Source organism: Phocoena phocoena, chromosome 8 (assembly GCF_963924675.1).
Source record: "Phocoena phocoena chromosome 8, mPhoPho1.1, whole genome shotgun sequence".
Taxonomy (NCBI): domain Eukaryota; kingdom Metazoa; phylum Chordata; class Mammalia; order Artiodactyla; family Phocoenidae; genus Phocoena; species Phocoena phocoena.
In genome coordinates, this window is record NC_089226.1 from 90,028,186 (window position 1) to 90,050,129 (window position 21,944).

General features: G+C 35.7%; 1 pseudogene; it reads right to left on the reverse strand.

Moving 5' to 3' along the window:
• Window positions 1-1,213: 1,213 nt before the first annotated feature.
• Window positions 1,214-21,944, reverse strand: part of LOC136126996 (cytochrome b-like) — a 168,331-nt pseudogene continuing 147,600 nt past the window's right edge.

The following is a 21,944-nucleotide window of genomic DNA, read 5'->3' on the forward strand; positions in this document are numbered from 1 at the left end:
GGCGTTGTGGGCTACTGACATGGTGTGCTTGATACCTGCTCCTTTTAATCTTAGTGATTTAGAGGGCATTCTGACTGGAGTGCGGATACTTGCATGTGCAATTCTATTAAAAATTAATAGAAAGGCTGGGACCAAACCTGTGTGTTTATGGGGCTAGAAAGCCCATCTAGGCATTTTCAGTGCCTTGCTTTAGAGGTTGTTTAAGCTACATCAACTTGCTGTGTACAGGTGGTATTTATATGGCTGTGTTGTGCAGTTTGTGTCAGATTTAGTATTAAATTTTTGATAAAATGGCTAATGAATCTGGGGGATGTCTGTTTATATGGGTGGTGAATATCTAAGTACTTTATTGGTATGATGGGAGTGTTTTTGAGGCTAATCTGTTTTGATGGGAGTTTGTTTTAGATGGGGGTGGGGGAGAAGAGTGGAATGCTATGTCTATTGTACATGTATACACATATAATATTGTTATGTCCTGTAACCAATGACTTAATTACACACCATGAATTACTGATGCTAGTAAGTAACTTTCAGTTGAAGTCCAGCTACAATTTGCTTGACTGTGTTAAGACCTTTTAAGGTCATAGCTGAGTCCAAGCATCCCCCCTAAAGCTTAAAAAATACCAAATGCATGAAATCACAGTTATGTGTGAGCATGGGCTGATTAGTCATTGGTTCATCGAGATGTCTCATTTAAGGGGTTAGAGTGGGTGATTTTAGGTGAGATGGCCTTGAAGTAAGAACCAGATGTCTGATAAAGTTCATTAATAGAAACCCCGACAGAGTATGGGCCCAGAGTGAGAAGAGGGGTACCTGCCAAGCGGGTTGATGGTCCTGGTGATTAAGCTTGTGGTCTAATGGACGGGAAATGCATGTTGACTGGAATTGATTTGACTTAATGTACTATGTACGATTAATTATATGTACTATGTAATACTAATAATAGGATGTGCATGCTTATAAGCATGGGGTAAGTAATGTAATGTACAATTATATATATAATGTAATGTACGTATAAATGTATATACTTATTAATGTGGTAATACAGGTATGTACTATGTACATAATAGTTTATGATAAAATGGGCTGTTTTGATACTGATATAGTACTTAACAATTCTGTAAATGTCTTATAATATAATTTCAGGGAATAGTTTAAGTAGAATTTCAGGTTTGGGTGCTGGCGGTGAAGCTCGGGGCTTCTTCCTTGAGTCTTAGGGAGGTGTGTTGTTCTCCTTTTCTAGATTACAAACCAGGGTAATATGATATATTACAAAGACTCTTCTTTTCGGGAGATTGTTTTCAATGATGCTATTTACTGGTATTAGTACTAGAATTAAAAGGAAGTATAAAATAGATGCGAGTTGTCCAGTAATGATGAAGGATGTTCTACAGTTTGTCCACCAATCCATGTTAGTATTAGTAGGTTTTCCACTAGCACACAAAATAAGAATTGGCTAAGGGGTCGGAATGTTACACTTCGTTGTTTGAATGTGTGAAGTATTGGGATAAATGCTAGAATTAGGATTGAAAGTAATAGGGCTAAAACTCCTCCTAGTTTTTTGGGAATTGATCGTAGAATTGCATATGCGAATAGAAAATATCACTCTGGTTTAATATGCAGTGGTGTGTTGAGTGGGTTTGCTGGGGTGTAGTTGTCAGGGTCTCCTAGCAAGTCGGGTGAAAATAGGACTAGTATTAGTGAGACTAGGATTAGTAGTAGAGTGCCTAGGATGTCTTTAATTGTGTAATAAGGGTGGAATGGAATTTTGTCTATGTCAGATGCGATTCCTGTAGGGTTGTTGGATCCTGTTTCATGGAGAAATAGTAGGTGGACAGCTGTTAGTGCTGTAATGATGAAGGGGAGGATAAAACGAAAAGCGAAGAATCATGTGAGTGTTGCTTTATCTACGGAAAAGCCACCTCAGATCCATTCGACAAGAGCGGTACCAATACATGGGATTGCTGAGAGCAGGTTTGTAATGACTCTTGCCCCTCAGAATGACATTTGTCCTCATGGTAGTACATAGCCTATAAATGCAGTGGCTATAACTGTAAGTAGTAGAATAATTTTCTACTTAACAATCCCTGCTTTAAGATGAAACATCAATCTCAAGGACAAAAAAAAAAAAAAGAGAGAGGAAAATAGTAGCAAGCATGCTCAAAAGCGTATAGTTAGGATATGAAAACAAGGAATTATCATTAAGAGTAAATGAAATCAAAGTTAACACAGAGCATTTCTGCAAAACTATCTGAGAAAAAGTTGATAATGGAGATTAAAAAATCCCACTTAAAAATTTGGAGGGGACATGAAATCCATAATTATACTAAATACTGATGGTATCAAAGAGTTTTCAAAAATTTATCATTAATTAAAATGTCAAAAATATGCTTTAAAATAAAAAATCTATCTTTCCCAATTATAATGAATATGGAATGGATAAAATAACATAGCACATTTAGAAAATTGAGAAGAATGCCCGCATCTCTGGTAAAACTAACATTATGACCTATTAGGCAAAGAAGACCTAAAATAATTAAATCAATCATTTAAATATCTAATTGACATTAGATAAATAAACAAGGGTTATGTCTATACTTAGGGCAATTTAATATTAGTCTTTTCAAAATAAACATTATATATTTATTTTCCTTTTATAAAAAAGATGTCCACTCATTCATACTTAATTCAACCATTTATTCAACAAATATTTTTCAAAGACCCAATGGGTGTCATAAAATATGAAGAATATTGAAAATTCAGAAGTACATATGATTATGACAAAACCTTACCCCTAAGAAGTTTCAACACTATTAAAGAAGGAAAGAAAAACAGAGGATGTTAAAACAAAGTAGGAAAAATGAGAGAAGTGCCTCCACAAGGAGGTTCTACCACAATATTACAGAAACAGAAGATGAGTAGCTAATGAAGAAAGCAATTTTGAGGCAGAACACTTTGAAGGATGAGAAGTCAAGGTGGGGATTGGGGGTGGAAGAGTAGAGGTAAGACTTTCCAGGAAAAAGGGATTAGTTAAAAGCATTGGTACACATATTTTGCATTTGTAGGCCATTTTAGAATACTAGATATTTTTTTAGTAGCACATGTAAAGTGATTAAAAGTCTCATAAAAACATCATATGAGAGAATAATAAAGAGAGCACAATCACCATACACTGTAACAGCATTCCAAATTGTCTATAAAGGTATCCACAGTTATTGCATTGTTGAATTGGTGGTCCTTCAATATTGTATTACTTTTTGAGTTGAACTGTTTACTGCCCTGACCAAGCTTTCTTATATACTTACAAAGCAATTATTATTGATCCCAGGGAGCAAGGATTTGTCTTTGGTGTGGTTTGACATTACATTTCTTACCTCTGTCTTATGGCAAATCACATTCTGTTCTACCCCACTTTGAATGACCTCTGCTAAATAGTCTCTCTAACAGGCCTGATCATAACTGCAAGTATTTTTAGTTATATCAAAACACATTTTTTAAATGCAGCAAAATTTGGCCACATACCTTTGAATTATTTGCTGCTCACTGATGAAGAAACATTGTACTATATTTAATGCGTGCTGAGCTCAGCTCATCTGAAACCTATCAGAAACTGAATGGTTGAAGTTCACCTAGAGTATATATGAAGTTGACTGGTAGAAGTTTGGGAATAAAAAGGGTTCAGATTGTAAAGTTTCTTGAATGCTCCACTAAGAAAATTAAGTTCTCTCTACTAAGCAATGGGAAATATAATCAAGCAAGGAATCAATCTACCCAAACTGTGCTTTAGGAAGATTAATCTGTGAAGCTAAATATACTATGTAAGCCAAGATAAAATGGAGAGATCAAAGACAGGGTGTTCCATTAGAATGTTGTCTTTGAGAGCAAGTACCAATGCTATTAGCTTAAATAGAAGAGATGGCTGAGGGAATAAAATGAAAGGGAATGTCTATAAAAGTTAAAACGAACCATATCCAACACTACCTGTGATGTAGAAAATCTACAATACATTCTCTGTTTGGTAACATTTGCTATGATAATTAAGCAGGAGGTGACATCACTTTTATCATTATCAAACCATCATTTTAATTATGTCTAAAATTTGTCTAGATTATAACCAAGTTTGAGGATATCAGTAAATTATGTCCAAGAATATTTTTCTATTACTCTTCAGAGTGAGTTATTAGCTGCTCTGTGTCTTGGGGAATTGCTAATCTTTAAGACTGCCTATGCATTAGCTATTATGGGATCTAGAAAACTATAAGTTAATAGCATTGTTTCCTCTGCTTAATGTGATTTAATGGTAATCAATGTCACTCACCAACTCATTAAAAAGCCTTCTTCACAGCTCATCAAAAACTAAAACCTGGGGGATTTGAAACTTTCCAGTCAATTAAAAGACAACAGTACCCAACCGTTTTTTCCAAATACAATTTAAAATGAGCATATAAAAGCATAGCTAAGTGAAAATATTTATTAGTATTTGGAAACTCTGCTTTAATTTGATATCAATTTTTATAAAGAGGCTTAGTCTTAAAAAAGAACAATATATAAATTGAAGCCTATTCAAAGAAAGTTTGAACTTTTGGCACTCACAACTTAAACCAAGAAGTTTAGAACAGTCATGCAAAGTTAACTCTCTGTCAGGGAGGGGAGAATTTCTCTTTAGTTCTTGTGGCTGGACTAATAAAAAATTTGGCACAAGACAGATTAACAGGAGAAAAAGAAATACATTTCAATTCATGTTCATGGAGGTCCCATAGAAATGGGACCTAAGAAGTGGCCAAAGCAGGCAGCTTTTATACTTTTTAGACAAAGAAACAATAAACTTGTGAGCAACTGATAGGGCAAAGAAACCTAGGTTTTGGGTGCCCAATTAATGAAGAATCTGAATAGAGTTTGGGCTTGAGGAAATAAATAAGTAACAGGTTTGTTTATATAGGCTACTTAGCCCCAAATTCCCTATCTTCCTATCTTTGGTGACAAGGGTATCCTTCTACCTTTAGATGCAGGGAGTGCACCTTTCATATGGGAGATTTCCTGTTTTTAGGGAGACAGAAAAGAGGGTCAGAGTGTCCCTCTTGTACTGGCCATTTCTTAAGTCACTTTAATTCAAAATAATAAGTATGCCATTTTGGGGTGGCCTCCCTGGACCCCAATACTTCTAAACTGCCCAAAAAAATCCTCTTCTCATTCTTAAGGGCATTTCCAGTTTGATCTTCTTCAAAGTAGGGAGAGAGAACTAAAAGACTATGACTCAAAAGTTGTATAATAACCTACTGTTGGTAAAAGCAAGTATAATACAACCTCCACCCCAAAATCTGAATCAAATTTCTTGATTAATTCAGTGAAGTTAACTTTTTCATTGTTTTGGCTTTATTCCCTGTTTTGTCTCTGTAGTCTATAATACCATACAACCTACCATATTTTCTTGGAAATGTGGTCTTAACTAGAGGGAATATTTGTGAGTTTTGTGGGAAAATTAAGTAAAATTTACCTTTTCCTTCCCATGAGTTTTCATGAACTTTTTCCAGAGGAAAACCATTTTTCAAAGGGGTAAATAGGGACTTCCCTGGTGGTGTAGTGGTTAAGAATCCGCCTGCCAATGCAGGGGACACAGGTTTGATCCCTAGTCCAGGAAGAACCCACATGCCGCGGAGCAACTAAGCCCGTGCTCCACAACTCCTGAGCCTGTGCTCTAGAGCCCACAAGCCACAACTACTGAGCCCACGTGCCACAGCTACTGAAGCCCATGTGCCTAGAGCCTGTGCTCCATCACAAGAGAAGCCACCGCAATGAAGCCCATGTACTGCAATGAAGATCCAACACAGCCAAAAATAAATAGATAAATAAATAAATTTTTTAAAAGGGGGTAAATAAAGGGATTTGAGAGCTATATAACTCAGCTACTCTGTGTATACCTGAACACTCCCCACTGCTTCCAAGTGAAGAGGACTGCTGGAGGTGAAGTAGGAAGGGGATTTTTTTCCTTGTATTGAAAGAGCATGCAGTTCTACAGCCAGTTGCACTGGAGCAAATCTTCTTGCTTTATTTGTAGGGAAATTTTAATTGCCAGAACATATAGGAAACTTGTCCTGTCTCACCAGAAAAACAAAACACAACAAAAAGCAACAACAAAACAGGATTTCCAAAATAGCATTGATTCAATGTCACAGAAAACTTTCCACTTATAGGCTTTTATTCTATTTCTAGCCAACAAAACTTTAAAGTAAGATATAGAAGATACTCTTATAGTAATTGTGTTGATATAATTCCATGTTAGAAACTTGTATTGGAATATTAACTTGTAATAATTCCTTTCTTGGCAAATGTAAACACATTTTTATTAAAGATCATGAATGGTAACTCTCAGCCCTCTCATGGTATGTCTTATGAAAGAACTAGTCTTTTAGTCTAAACTATTTTTGAAGAATGGGAAAACACTAGAATGTTCTTAAAGTTATCACTTTCTTATTTCTGTTACAATAGAAGTTGTATAGAAATATTTTCTGACAGTTTGAAATTAAATATAGGCTGCTGGAATAACTAGTTCAAATTTCTTTTTGTGTCTTTTTTGGTAATTAGGATAGAAACAAATATCCAAAGGGGAAAACATACATATTTCCATTTGTACATACATATTCACAACTGGTATACTCTACAGAGCCAGTTAGAGGAAATGTCTTTAAAAATCTCTTCAAATTCCTGCTAAACTCTCCTGATTTGAGTAAGTTCACTAGCTAAAACAAAAATTCATAGGCTCAGATAAACAAAGTTCATATTAATGTAATGCTAATATACAAGCAAAATTGTGATTTTTTTGTTCTTGTTATTGTACATAACTACATTAATTGTGGTCTGGAGAAGTAGCCATTGGATTTGACATTTTCTAGTCAAACAAGGTAACATTCTCTATGAAAAGTGGAGACATAGCTATCAGCTCCTCTACTCTCATCCTTTCAAATTGGATCACACCCTCCCTGTAATGAATTTCATTATTCAACAAGTTGCCTCCATTGCATATATGCCTCTGTCTGCACAAGGAGTGAGGGAATGGGACAAAAAGAGAAAGACTATCTTACATACGACTAAGGTTGAGGAATTAAACGTTAAAAGTTTTTACCACCTCAAATATTTCCACCGATGATGTATTTTTTTGTTTCTTTTCAAGTTATTACCAGAAAAATGTAGTCTACTAAAATATGTTTATTAAGTAACATTCAATTTTGTTTCTTATTTTCTCTTTGTCAAAACCTTATGCATCTGCCTATCTCAGCACTTGGTCAGAATGAGATCACCACTTTTGCCACCTCAATTAAACTCCACCATCAAGTATGATAATACCAGCTGATAAGAATCTTATTAATTGCAAGTAAATGCAATATTTTAGTAAGCCTGATTGATCATGAAAAGAGGGAAATAAAAACAAAAGGAACTGAAAAATAGCTCCTCTGTGTGACAGGCACTATGCAAAGTGATGATTTCATTGAGCCATTCCATCAACCAAATGAACCAAGTACTGCTTTTATACAGATTTTACAGTTGAAGAAATTGAGTCTTAGAGAACATGTCTTCTAAGATTCCGGAGATAGTGAATGTGGGATACAAGCTTAACATGCATGCAGTCTGATAACAGAACCCCACACTCTTACTCAGTAAGATACATTAATCTGAACAGATTTATCACAGATAAGTATACTGTTTCCATTAGCCCTTAAAAACTCACATTATTAACTTATGGTTCTTAGGAGAATCAATGCTATAAACTGCTAAGTAAAAGAACTGCTAGTCCCTAAACCCTCCTTTCTCACTGAAATAATAAATTGGTTTAAGAGACGATCTGTAAGTTCTTTATTAAGATTTTGTTGCTTTTGTTAGTGTTTTGGTTTTTTTACGTGAACAAGCCAATGACTGGGCAAGGACACGCGTGAACAAGATTTAGATGATGTAAATTTTTTCCTGCAAAAGTTCACTATGGAGAGAAAAAGACTAAAAAAGCAAATGTCTGTAATTTATATAATTGGAGATCCATTTTACAAAAATGTAAATAGCTTGAGCAATTTTTAATACTGCAACTCTACTCTTTAAAAAAATTTTTGGCCTTTAACGTGTTGCTGAAGAGATCTTCTGTTTCCACAGAAAAGCACTTGACATAGGTAAAACAATTTTACTACAACAAGACAGCTCTATTTTTTATTGTAATGTCATTCACTTTAGATGCAACTTTAGTGTTTACTTTTTTAAGACAATCTTTTAAACCAAATATGTGAAAAGCTAACAAGGACTTTGATACTAAAATATGTTCAATATAACCTTAGTAGTGACTGTAAACCATTTTGTTCAATTTAACTTTAGCTCTAGGATATATGGAGCGCTTATTCATTTGTAAGTCATTAAATAATCATTTATTGATCATGTCTTAGTCATTACGCTAGACAATGGGGATACAATGAGGTAAGAAATTAAAAATAAAATCTGTCGTTCATGATCCTTATTCTATAGAGTAGACAGATAGTTAAACAAACAATTATCATATAATATGTTCATTCTATAGTAGAATTTGATACAGGGTATCATGAGAACATTCAGATGAGGGGAGCTGATTTTGTTTAGTGTTTGTACTAGGTTGTGTAGTGCCCCTTCACTGCCCCCCAACTCATGTCCATCTGGAAACTCAGAATGTGACCTTATTTGGAAACAGTCTCTGCAAATATAATTAGTTAAGATGAGGTCATACTGGATTAGGATAGGCTCTAAATCCAGTGACTTATGTCCTTATTATGGAGGGGGAAATTTGAATACAGAGACATAGAGAGGGAAGATAGCCTTTGAAGAAGGATGTAGAAATTGGAGTTATGCTGTCCCAAGTCAAGGAATGCCTGAGGCCTTTGGAAACTGGAAGAGGCAAGAAAGTTTTCTTCCTTAGAGCTTTGAGACAGAACCTGGCCTTGCTTATATCTTCTAGCCTCCAGAACTGTGAAAGAATAAATTTCTCTAGTGGTAAGTCTCCTAATTTTTGGTAATTCCTACAGTGACCCTCAGAAACAAATACAGATCTTGGTACCCTAAGTTGTATAGCTATTTAACAAACACCTAAAAATGTGGAAGTAGCTAGGAATTGGCTAGAAAGGCTGGAAAAATTTTGAGGCGCATGATTAAAAAATCTTAGATTGCCTTGAGAAGGCGGTTTATAGAAATATGAATGTTAGAGGCAAATCTGGTGGGAGATCAGAAAGAGTAAAGAATAAACAGTAAGTTAGAGAAATCTTCTGTTGTCTTAAATTACATATATCATCATTCACAGAATCAACAGGTAGAAATATGAATACTAAAGATGTTTCTAGTGAAGTCTCAGAAGGAAAGAAGAAACTTATTACTGGACATTAGATGTCAAGTGATCTTTGTTATAGTGGCAGAAAACTTGACTGAATCGAGTTCTAGTATTGTGTGGAAAGTATAACTTGTAAGCTATGAACTTGGATATTTAGCTAAGGAGATTCCCACCAAGCTCTGGAATGGGTGGCCTGTTTGCTAATTTAGTTTATAGCAAAAAGATAAATTGAGAAAAGAACTGTTAAGTAAAAATGAACCAGTACTTGATGATTTGGAAAATTTTCACCCTATTGAGATAGAATGCTTGGGAAACATGTCCATGGTTGTGCCTTAGTAACTTTTGCTGAGGAGATTATGTGTGTGACACATGCATACAGTCACCCAGATCATGGGTGGTGGGTTATGGAATACAGATGGGCTATGCAGGCACGATCTTTAAAGAACCTTCTTGTTTAATGGTATGGATTCCTTCAACATACATGGTAAACTGACAAGTTTTTTTTTCACGTTCTCATCAATTCATGGAGGGAGGGGAATGAAAATACAAAGAGAAAAAGGAAACATGCAAACTGTCTATTAAAGAAGAGCTTGTTCTTGTATTTTTAAATGCATCCTAGTATCAAATCATGGCGGTGTTAATACTTCCTGCATTATATTTAAAATATGATGTGACCCGTTTTGTTTTAACACGTTACTATTTACAATATGCCAACCCCTGCGACGATTGCATAATGGCAACGGTGTTAGATGCCCACTTGAAAACATGCGAGGGTTACCTCGCTTTCCATAAATTCTCTGAGAGGTGCTCAAACAAAACGGCCCAGGGCTTCCCTGGTGGCGCAGTGGTTACGAATCCACCTGCCAATGCAGGGGACACGGGTTCGAGCCGTGGTCCGGGAAGATCCCACATGCCGTGGAGCAACTAAGCCTGTGCACCACCTGACAAGATTTTTGAGAATGTTTCATCAACAGAAACACTGTGAGCTTGAACTGAAGGGGATAGAAACAGCATGAAATGAAGGAAGGCTGTTGGTCTTCTAGGATTATAGGCAGGAAACAAGTTGAAAAAACTATTCAGGTACAATCATGAGCTACCCTTCAAGCAAAAGCAAAATTACTTTGAGGGAAGAAGCAGAAGCCAGATAGGTCGACCCAAAGGCACAAATAATGGACTTAGTTCTGTAGGCCCAAAGGATGAGCTGTTGAGGCCTCCTTACACCCAAAAAAAGACCTTCCATAAATCCAAAGGGAGATCAAACCAGAGAATTATTCTCAAATTGTGAAACCTAATGGAATTTACTTTGCTGGATTCCAAAAATGTTTTGGGTCAGTAACTCCTTTATTCTTTTCATGTTCTCCAGTCCAAAATACAAATGTCTATCCCATGCCAGTTCTATAACTTGTACTTTGGAATCAGATAATTTTTCCAGTTTCACAGGTACAAAGATGGTGAGAAATTTTCCCCCAGGATTAATCATATCCAGAATCTCACCTGTAGATGATTTAGATTATTATTAACTTTTTAAATTTAGAGTACTTAGATAATGAAATTTGAAAAATTTTAATTTGATATGTATGTGAGATTTTGGTATAGAGTTAATGCTCAAAGAGATTAAGACTTTTGGGATATTGGGATTGAATGAATATATCTTGCACGTAGGATGGATGTGAATTTTTGGTGGCCATAGGGTGGACTTTACTGGGTTGAATAGCATCTCCTAAAAATTCATGTCCACCCAGATCCTCAGAATGTGAACTTATTTGGAAATAGGGTCTTTGGAGATTTAATTAGTTAAGATAAAGTCATACTTGTTAAAGTGACTCTAATTTCAGTACGACTGGTGTTCTTTTAAGAAGAAAATTTGGTTAGAGAGAAAGAGACACACATAGGGAGAAGACAGCCATGTGAAGACAGAAGTTGAGATTGGAGTTCTGCTGCCCCAAGGTAAGGAATGCCTGAGACCACCAGAAATTGGAAGAGGCAAAGAAGGAGTCTTTAAAACCCTCACAAAGGACAGGTCCCTGCCAACACCTTGATTTCAGAGGTATAGCTTCCAGAACTATGAGATAATAAATTCCTGTTGTTGTAAGACAACAAGTTTGTGGTCATTTGTTTTAACAGTCTGAGTAAACTAATACCATGTAGAATAGATCAGGGAAGGCTTCACAGGGAAGGAATATGCAAACTGGCTTTTGAAGAAGAATAATGTTTTTTTATAGGCAGGAAAGACTAAGATGTTTAAGAAATAGATGCCCAAGTCTTAAAAAAAAAAAAAAAAAGATATGTTTAATTTCTAAAGCAAATGGTGGCTTCAGGAGTTTCACCAGAGTAATACAAAAGTGATAACATGTCAACCGTCAGATTTATAAAATTGAATACCATTGGGGCAAATTTGTCATGAAACACCCAGCGATACGGCCTTTGTATGTCGTAACTTTTTAAGAAACTGCTGAACTGTTTTCCAAGGTGGTGATATAATTTGAAATCCCCACCTGCACAATAGTTCCAATTTTTCCACATCCTTGACAATTCATGATATAGATAGTCTTTTCAATTTTAGCCATGGAGATAAAGTGGTATTTTATTGTGACATTAATTTGCATTTTCCTAATGACTAATGATGTTAAACATCTTTTTATTTTTGCTATTTAAAAACAAAATAAAGTAAGTCGAATTCAATGACTTACTTTAGGTAAGGTAGGTCTTAAGGTAAGACTCCGACCTCATTAGAAATAAAGGGAGACAAATTCATCTTTCACAAACTACTGCATTACTGCATATTTTTGTTTGAACCCCTCCACTCCTGATCAAAACTGTCCCTAGAGTTTAGTAAAAAAAAAAAAAAAATGAAGACACGTGCGAATATTTTTACAAATATTTTTGATCTTAAAGACTGGCTCTCCTTGATACTCACTAAAAGATCTTATACTTAAATTCTCAGTTTGGGCCCTTTCTGCTAGGTTTTCTTTTTTTCTTCCTTAGTTGCTTCCAAACTTATTTAAAGCATTCTTTTTCTCCTTTAATATTTATTTTTTATTCATTTATTATTTTTAAAATAAATTTATTTATTTATTTTTGGCTGTGTTGGGTCTTCATCTCTGTGCACAGGCTTTCTCTAGTTGCGGTGCACGGGCTTCTCATTGCGGTGGATTCTCTTGTTACAGAGCACAGGCTCTAGGCACGTGGGCTTCAGTAGTTGTGCTCTCAGGCTCTAGAGCGCAGGCTCAGTAGTTGTGGCACACGGGCTTAGTTGCTCCATGGCAGGTAGGATCTTCCTGGACCGGTGCTAGAATCCATGTCACCTGTGTTGGAAGGCTGATTCTTAACCACTGTGCCACCAAGGTAGGCCCAATTTTTATTTTTTTGGCTGTGACACACCTCTGGCGGGATCTTAGTTCCCAGACCTGAGACTGAACCTGCGCCCTAGGCAATGAAAGCATGGAGTCCTAACCACTGGACTGTCAGAGAATTCCCCCCCTTTTTTTTAAATTTTTTAATTTTATTTTATTTATTTTTTTAATAGCAGGTTCTCATTAGTTATCCATTTTATACATATTAGTGTATATATGTCAATCCCAATTTCCCAATTAATCACACCACCACCACCACCCCCAGCCACTTTCCCCCCTTGGTGTCCATACATTTGTTCTCTACATCTGTGTCTCAATTTCTGCCCTGCAAACCGGTTCATCTGTACCATTTTTCTAGGTTACACATATATGTGTTAATATACGATATTTGTTTTTCTCTTTCTGACTTACTTCACTCTGTATGACAGTCTCTAGATCCATCCACATCTCTACAAATGACTCAATTTCATTCCTTTTTATGGCTGAGTAATATTCCATTGTATATATGTACCATATCTTCTTTATCCATTCATCTGTTGATGGGCATTGAGGTTGCTTTCATGTCCTGGCTATTGTAAATATTGATGCAGTGAACATTGGGGTGCTTGTGTCTTTTTGAATTATGGTTTTCTCTGGGTATATGCCCAGTAGTGAGATTGCTGGGTCATATGGTAATTCTATTTTTAGTTTTTTAAGGAACCTCCATACTGTTCGCCATAGTGGCTGTATCAATTTACATTCCCACCAACAGTGTGAGAGGGTTCCCTTTTCTCCATACCCTCTCCAGTACTTGTTGTTTCTGGATTTTCTGATGATGCCCACTCTGACTGGTGTGAGGAGATACCTCATTGAAGTTTTGATTTGCATTTCTCTAATAATTAGTGATGTTGAGCAGCTTTCCATGTGCTTCTTGACCATCTGTATGTCTTCTTTGGAGAAATGTCTATCTAGGTCTTCTGCCCATTTTTGGATTGGGTTGTTTGTTTTTCTAATGTTGAGTTGCATGAGCTGTTTATATAGTTTGGAGATTAATCCTTTGTCCGTTGATTCATTTGCAAATATTTTCTCCCATTCTGAGGGTTGTCTTTTCATCTTGTTTGTAGTTTCCTTTGCTGTGCAAAGGCTTTTAAGTTTCACCCATTTGTTTATTTTTGTTTTTATTTCCATTACTCTAGGAGGTGGATCAAAAAAGAGCTTGCTGTGATTTATGTCAAAGTGTGTTCTTCCTATGTTTTCCCCTAAGAGTTTTATAGCGTCTGGTCTTACATTTAGGTCTCTAATCCATTTTGAGTTTATTTTTGTGTATGGTGTTAGGGAGTGAATTCACCTGTGAAGCCATCTGGTCCTGGACTTCTTTCTGTTGGAAGATTTTTAATCACAGTTTCAATTTCATTACTTGTGATTGGTCTGTTCATATTTTCTATTTCTTCCTGGTTCTGTCTTGGAAGGTTATACCTTTCTAAGAATTTGTCCATTTCTTCCAGGTTGTCCATTTTATTGGCATAGAGTTGCTTGTAGTAGTCTCTCAGGATGCTGTGTATTTCTGTGGTGTCTGTTGTAACTTCTCCTTTTTCATTTCTAATTTTACTGATTTGAGTCATCTCCCTCTTTTTCTTATTCAGTCTGGCTAAAGGTTTATCAATTTTGTTTATCTTCTCAAAGACCAGCTTTAAGTTTTATTGATCTTTGCTATTGTTTTCTTTGTTTCTATTTCTGCTCTGATCTTTATGATTTCTTTCCTTCTGCTAACATTGGGTTTTGTTTGTTCTTCTTTCTCTAGTTCCTTTAGGTGTAATGTTAGATTGAGATTTCTCTTGTTTCTTGAGGTAGGCTTGTATAGTTATAAACTTCCCTCTTAGAATTGCTTTTGCTGCATCCCATAGGTTTTGGATCGTCCTGTTTTCATTGTCATTTGTCTCTAGGTATTTTTTGATTTCCTCTTTGATTTCTTCAGTGATCTCTTGGTTATTTAGTAACATATTGTTTAGCCTCCATGTTTTTGTGTTTTTTACATTTTTTTCCCTGTAATTGATGTCTAATCTCATAGTGTTGTGGTCAGAAGAGGTGCTTGATATGATTTCAATTTTCTTAAATTTACTGAGGCTTGATTTGTGACCCAAGATGTGATCTATCCTGGAGTATGTTCCACACACACTTGAGATGAAAGTGTAATCTGCTGTTTTTGGATGGAATGTCCTATAAATATCAATTAAATCTATCCGGTCTATTGTGTCATTTAAAGCTTGTGTTTCCTTATTAATTTTCTGTTTGGATGATCTGTCTTTGGTGTAAGTGAGGTGTTTCAGTCCCCCACTATTATTGTGTTGTTGTCGATTTCCTCTTTTAGAGCTGTTAGCAGTTGCCTTATGTATGGAGGTGCTCCTATGTTGGGCGCATATATATTTATAATTGTTATATCTTCTTCTTGGATTGATTTCTTGATCATTATATAGTGTCCTTCATTGTCTCTTGTAACATTCTTTATTTTAAAGTCTGTTTTATCTGAAATGAGTACTGCTACTCCAGCTTTCTTTTGATTTCCATTTGCATGGAATATCTTTTTCCATCCCCTCACTTTCAGTCTGTATGGGTCCCTAGGTCTGAAGTGGGTCTCTTGTAGACAGCATATATTTGGGTCTTGTTTTTGTATCCATTCAGCAAGCCTGTGTCTTTTGGTTGGAGCATTTAATCCATTCATGTTTAAGGTAATTTTCTATATGTATGTTCCTATGACCATTTTCTTAATTGTTTTGGGGTTTTTTTGGACGTCCTTGTCTTCTCTTGTGTTTCCCACTTAGAGAAGTTCCTTTAGCATTTGTTGTAGAGCTGGTTTAGTGGTGCTGAATTCTCTTAGCTTTTGCTTGTCTGTAAAGCTTTTGATGTCTCCATCGAATCTGAATGAGATCCCTGCATGGTAGAGTAATCTTGGTTGTAGGTTCTTGCCTTTTATCCCTTTAAGTATATCATGCCACTCCCTTCTGGCTTGTAGAGTTTCTGCTGAGAAATCAGCTGTTAATCTTATGGGAGTTCTCTTGTATGTTATTTGTTGTTTTTCCCTTGCTGCTTTCAGTGATTTTTCTTTGTCTTTAAGTTTCGCCAGTTTGATTAATATGTGTCTCGCCATGTTTCTCCTTGGGTTTATCCTGTATGGGACTCTCTGCACTTCCTGGACTTGGGTGGCTATTTCCTTTCCCATGTTAGGGAAGTTTTAGACTGTAATCTCTTCAGATGTTTTCTCGGGTCCTTTCTCTCTCTCATCTCCTTCTGGGACCCCTATAATGTGAATGTTGTTGTGTTTAATGTTTTCCCAAAGGGCTCTTAAGCTGTCTTCATTTCTTTTCATTCTTTTTTTCTTTATTCTGTTCCACAGGAGTGAATTCCACCATTCTGTCTCCCAGGTCACTTATCCATTTTTTGCGTCAGTTATTCTGCTATTGATTCCTTGTAGTGTATTTTTAATTTTGGTTATTGTATTGTTCATCTCTGTTTCTTTGTTCTTTAATTCTTCTAGGTCTTTGTTAAACATTTCTTGCATCTTCTCGATCTTTGCCTCCATTCTTTTTCTGAAGTCCTGGATCATCTTCACTATCATTATTCTGAATTCTTTTTCTGGAAGGTTGCCTGTCTCCACTTCATTGAGTTGTTTTTCTGGGGTTTTAGCTTGTTTCTTCATCTGGTCCATAGCCCTCTGCCTTTTCATCTTGTCTATCTTTCTTTGAATGTGGTTTTTGTTCCACAGGCTGCAGGATTGTAGTTCTTCTTGCTTCTGTTGTCTGCCCTCTGGTGGATGAGGCTATCTAAGAGGCTTCTGCAAGTTTCCTGAACCCATCTTTTCATTTGGGGATGTTCATATTATGATCTTGTGTCTAGGGAGGCCTGTTACCCATTCAAAACTTGCCTGAGAAAGACTGGTACTAGAAGACAATAGACATGTATGACCTCATGCTGTCCTCTGCTGGTTTCCTGCACAACTGCACATCTTGGATGGGGACAATTTCCATTCAACACAAATGGTAACTCTTCTGTTTCCAGCCCTGGTAGTGTTGTAGGTCTCCTGCAGAAGTGGGGGAGTGGCTGTGGCTCACCACAGGGACAAGGACACTGGCAGCAGAAGTTCTGGGAAGTACTCCTTGGTTTGAGCCCTCCTGGATACATCATTATCTCCACCCCCCCCAGGTTTTTTTTTTTTTTTTTTTTTGTATTGCATCTTGATTACATGCTAGATTTAGATTACATTAAGAAGTAGGGAAATTATCCTGAAGTATTTTGGTGTCACCTCTCTTCCAGCATTAAACAATGCTACAGCCCCCTACAGTTCTGTATTAACAATGCTATGGTTCCCTAGTATACATTTGAATAGAACCACTTGGTGATATTGTCTTGGCTTTTTTAAAATCCCTCTATTGCATTTTTGGTAACTTAGATTGACTAATGCAGGAGTGACCTAAGTGTTATCACTTTGTGACTAAATATGGGAATGCTGATCAAGATTCCCTGGTTTCAAATTCCATCTCTACCATTTACTAGATGTGTGACTTTGGGTAATTTGCATAACCCCTCTGTGCCTGGGTGGCCTCATTTATAAAATGGAGATTATAATGGTATCTTCCTCCTATGATAATTAAGCATGCTATAAATAAATAATATATGTAAGTCACTTAGAATATATAATATGTACTAAGTACATGGTATAATGAGTCTCTGTTATAGAAAATACAGTTAATGATTTTACCTTCTGGACACCAGTGTAGGATTTAATAAAATAATATGAGCAAAAGTACCTGGTCCATGGTGTTTCCAATAAGTGAAGCACCCTTTTTCTTTAATATACCATTTCCAATGCAATAAATTCCAAGAGGTTCTCAAATTATGTTTTTGTGGCTGGTTATTGAAAATCTTATCAATATGAAGAAATGGTGATACACAATGATCTATATTTTTTTTATTATAAAAGTTACTCAAATTATAATAAGGCAATCTTGGTAGATTTTCGTTATTCTCGTAACATCATTTCAGTTCAGCCATAAGGGGCCAAGTGCCTATTCCAAAGTATTTCCTGGAATGTCAGATCAATCAAAATGCCTAGTGTTCTCTCCACTTTTTTGATTCATATATATGGACACTAGAAACAAAATAAATGAATAAATGAATGAAGTTTCTTGATTGCTGAAGGAGTTGTAGCTTTGCATTTCTTAATTTCCATACACTTTTAAAGGTCAGCCACAGCACTATGTATGAAAGGATGAATACACACACTAAAATGATCTGTGGTTAATTAAAATTAAAAGGGTTGAGAAATTTAAAGTTTTACTTTTTAACTGCTTAGAGTGTTCTCATCTTTTAATACGTGGTTGGGACAAATGCTTATTGATGCTGGTTGATGAAGGCATTGAAAGAGAGAATGGCCTTTATTTGAGGGAAAAAACATTTCTGATGGAAATACCTCATATTGTTTCCCCACAGGTAATTTTTACTTACAAAGAGATCTGTAAAAATGTATTTTCCCAATTTTAATTATATGGCCATTAAGAAGAATGGCTCTCTTTTGCAGGCAGCTAAGAGAATTTCTAGTGCTTTAATGTATTTGGAGAACCCAAAACGAGTTATTATTTTATTTTTAATTCAAACTTGGCTTTAATTTGGTCCTCTAGGAGACATACTGGAAGGCATTTGGTTTTGAAAAAATAATAATAACAATATTAAGGGTTTATGTTGTCCACTACTTGTTTTTTTTCCCATCCCCTAACGGCTGAAGAGGCCTCTTGGTGAATTTTCCGAATGTCTGCAGGTGCCAAATGTGTCAAATTTGCACCTGCAGAGTTGCATGATTGTGCTTCTGTAAGCTTCATGCTGAACAGTATATGGTGAATGCAGTAGAAACAGAGGGACTGAGGGACAGCTGGAGTTTGTGAAGAAAAATGAAAATAACAACAAAAGTAACAACAACAAAAATCTGGCAAATATTTCAATGTAGTTCTCATCTTTCATTGGATTAGGGAGTGCAGTAGGTATTTTTAAACGTAGAACCAGCAGCGGTTGAATTATAACTAGGAGAGAAATTGCACAGACTTCTCAAATCAACAATGTAACTAAAGTAACCTGGAATAATGATGTATAATTCCAGGTGCCTCTACAATAAACTAGGCACAAGTCTCCCAGGGTCAGCCCTCAAACCCCAACATCAGTCTTGTCTTCTCTAAATTCATTATCTGTTGTATACTTTCATCAAGTTCTATAGATTCTTGCTTCAACTTGATCTGCTAATTACAGAAAGTTCCCATTCCCATAGCCAGCAATTAGCCTCCTCATTATTTTAAACCTGAGTTATTGCACAGATGTCCTGCCACTAGCAAGGCAAGATAATGTAATAGAAATCATATATATTTTTAAAATATAGTTCTGATTGTAACTCTATCACTTATTTGTTTAACCCCTCCAAACCTTAGGTACCTGATATAAAAATAAGACCAACAATTCCTTTCTCTAGAACTGTGTAATAGTCAAAGAGATAAGTCAAATGAAGTTTAAGTTGCACAGCTAGTAATATACTAAACTATGGGTTAAAAAAAGAAAATAAAAACAGTTTATGTTAACAAATCCAGTATAGAACCTAGTATCTTATGAAGGTTCCCTCTTCTGACTCAAACCAAAGGTTGATTTCACAAAAATATTCTGCATCTCACACACATGAGAAGATGCTCAGAGTCACTAATCATCAGGGAAATGCAAATCAAAACCATCTCACACCTGTCAGAATGGCTATTATCAAAAAGACAACAAATATAAAGTGTTGGTGAGGATGTGGATAAAAGGGAACCCTCATGCACTGTTAGTAGGATGGTAAATTGTTGCATCCACTATGGAAAACAGTATGAAGGTTCCTCAGAAAATTAAAAAGAGAACTTCTATGTGGTCCAATAATTCCACTTTGGATTTGAAAAGATATATGTAACCCAACGTTCACTGCAGCATTATTTACAATAGTCAAGATATAGAATAAACCTCAGTGTCTATCAATAGCTGAACAAATAAAGAAGATGTGGTATATATACACAACCATAAAAAAAATAAAATAAAATCTTGTCTTTTGTGACAATGTGAATGGATCTAGAGGGTATTATGCTGGGTGAAGTAAGTCAGACAGATAAAGACAAACACCATATGACTTCACTTATATGTGAAATATAAAAAACAAAACAAATGAACAAACAAAACAAATCAAAATCAGACTCATAGATACAGAGAACAAATGAGTGGTTGCCAGAGGCGATGGTGGTGAGAGGGCAAATAAGTGAAGGGGATTAAGAGGTACAAACCTTCAATTATAAAATAAGTAAGACATAGGAATATAATACACAACATAAGAAATATGGTCAGTAACATTATCATAACTGTGCACAGGGACAGAGGGTTACTAAATTTATTGTGGTGATCATTTCATAATGTATATAAATGTCAAACCACTATGTAGTACACCTGAAACTAACATAATATTGTATGTCAACAACAAGAAAAAATACATTCTACATCTTTTTTTCCTTTGAAGGTTGAAAAAAACCCAATATATTAAATATTAATTAGGGATGTAATGACGAATGTTTTACTTATCTTCCACTGCCTCTCCAGATCCATTCGCCATCATTAGATAAACTTCCATCTGCCCTGAAATAGAAGTGAAAGTGTCAAGACCAATTAGAAGGATATTGTCATGATTTAGAAAACAGATAATGATAGCTTGAACTACAAATGGCTATGCTGAAGTATGGTCAAATTCTAGATATTTGAACATTGAAATAAGAACCCATGCAGTATTAGGGAAAGAACAAAAACACCCCAGAGTTAGCAGAAGGAAATAAATCATAAAGATCAGAGCAGATATAAATGAAAAAGAAATGAAGGACACAATACCAAAAATCAATAAAACTAAAAGCTGGTTCTTTGAGAAGATAAACAAAATTGATAAACCATTAGCCAGACTCATCAAGAAAAAAGGGAGAAGACTCAACAGAATTAGAAGTGAAAAAGGAGAAGTAACAATTGACACTGCAGAAATACGAAGGATTATGAGAGATTACTACAAGCAACTAACTATATGCCAATAAAATGGACAACCTGGAAGAAATGGACTAATTCCTGGAAAAGCACAACCTTCAGAGACTGAACCTGGAAGAAACAGAAAATATATACAGACCAATCACAAGCACTGAAATTGAAACTGTGATTAGAAATCTTCCAACAAACAAAAGCCCAGGACCAGACGGGTTCACAGGTGAATTCTATCAAACATTTAGAGAAGATCTAACACCTATCCTTCTCAAACTCTTCCAAGATATAGCAGGGGGAGAAACACTCCCAAACTCATTCTACGAGGCCACCATCACCCTGATACCAAAACCAGACAAAGACGTCACAAAAAAAGAAAACTACAGGGCAATATCTCTGATGAAAATAGATGCAAAAATCCTCAAAAAAATACTAGCAAACGGAATCCAACAGCACAGTAAAGGATCATACACAGTGATCAAGTGGGGTTTATCCCACCTGAATGCAAGGATTCTTCAATATATGCAAATTAATCAATGTGATAAACCATATTAACAAATCGAAGGAGAAAAACCATATGATAATCTCAATAGATGCAGAAAAAGGTTTTGACAAAATTCAACACCCATTTATATAACATCCTCCAGAAAGTAGGCATAGAGGGAACTTACCTCAACATAATAAAGATCATATTTGACAAACATACAGCCATCATCTTTCTCGATGTTGAAAAACTGAAACCATTTCCACTAAGATCAGGAACAACGCAAGGTTGCCCACTCTCACCACTCTTATTCAACATAGTTTTGGAAGTTTTAGCCACAGCAATCAGAGAAGAAAAAGAAATAAAAGGAATCTAAGTTGGAAAAGAATAGGTAAAACTCTCACGGTTTGCGGATGACATGATACTATACATAGAGAATCCTAAAGATGCTACCAGAAAACTACAAGAGCTAATCAATGAATTTGGTAAAGTAGGAGGATACAAAATTAATGGACAGAAATCTCTTGCATTCCTATACACTAATGATGAAAAATCTGAAAGAGAAATTAAGGAAATACTCCCGTTTACCATTGCAACAAAAAGAATAAAATACCTAGGAATAAACCTGTCTAAGGAGACAAAAGACCTGTATGCAGAGAACTATAAGACACTGATGAAAGAAATTAAAGATGATACGAACAGATGGAGAGATATACCATGTTCTTGGATTGGAAGA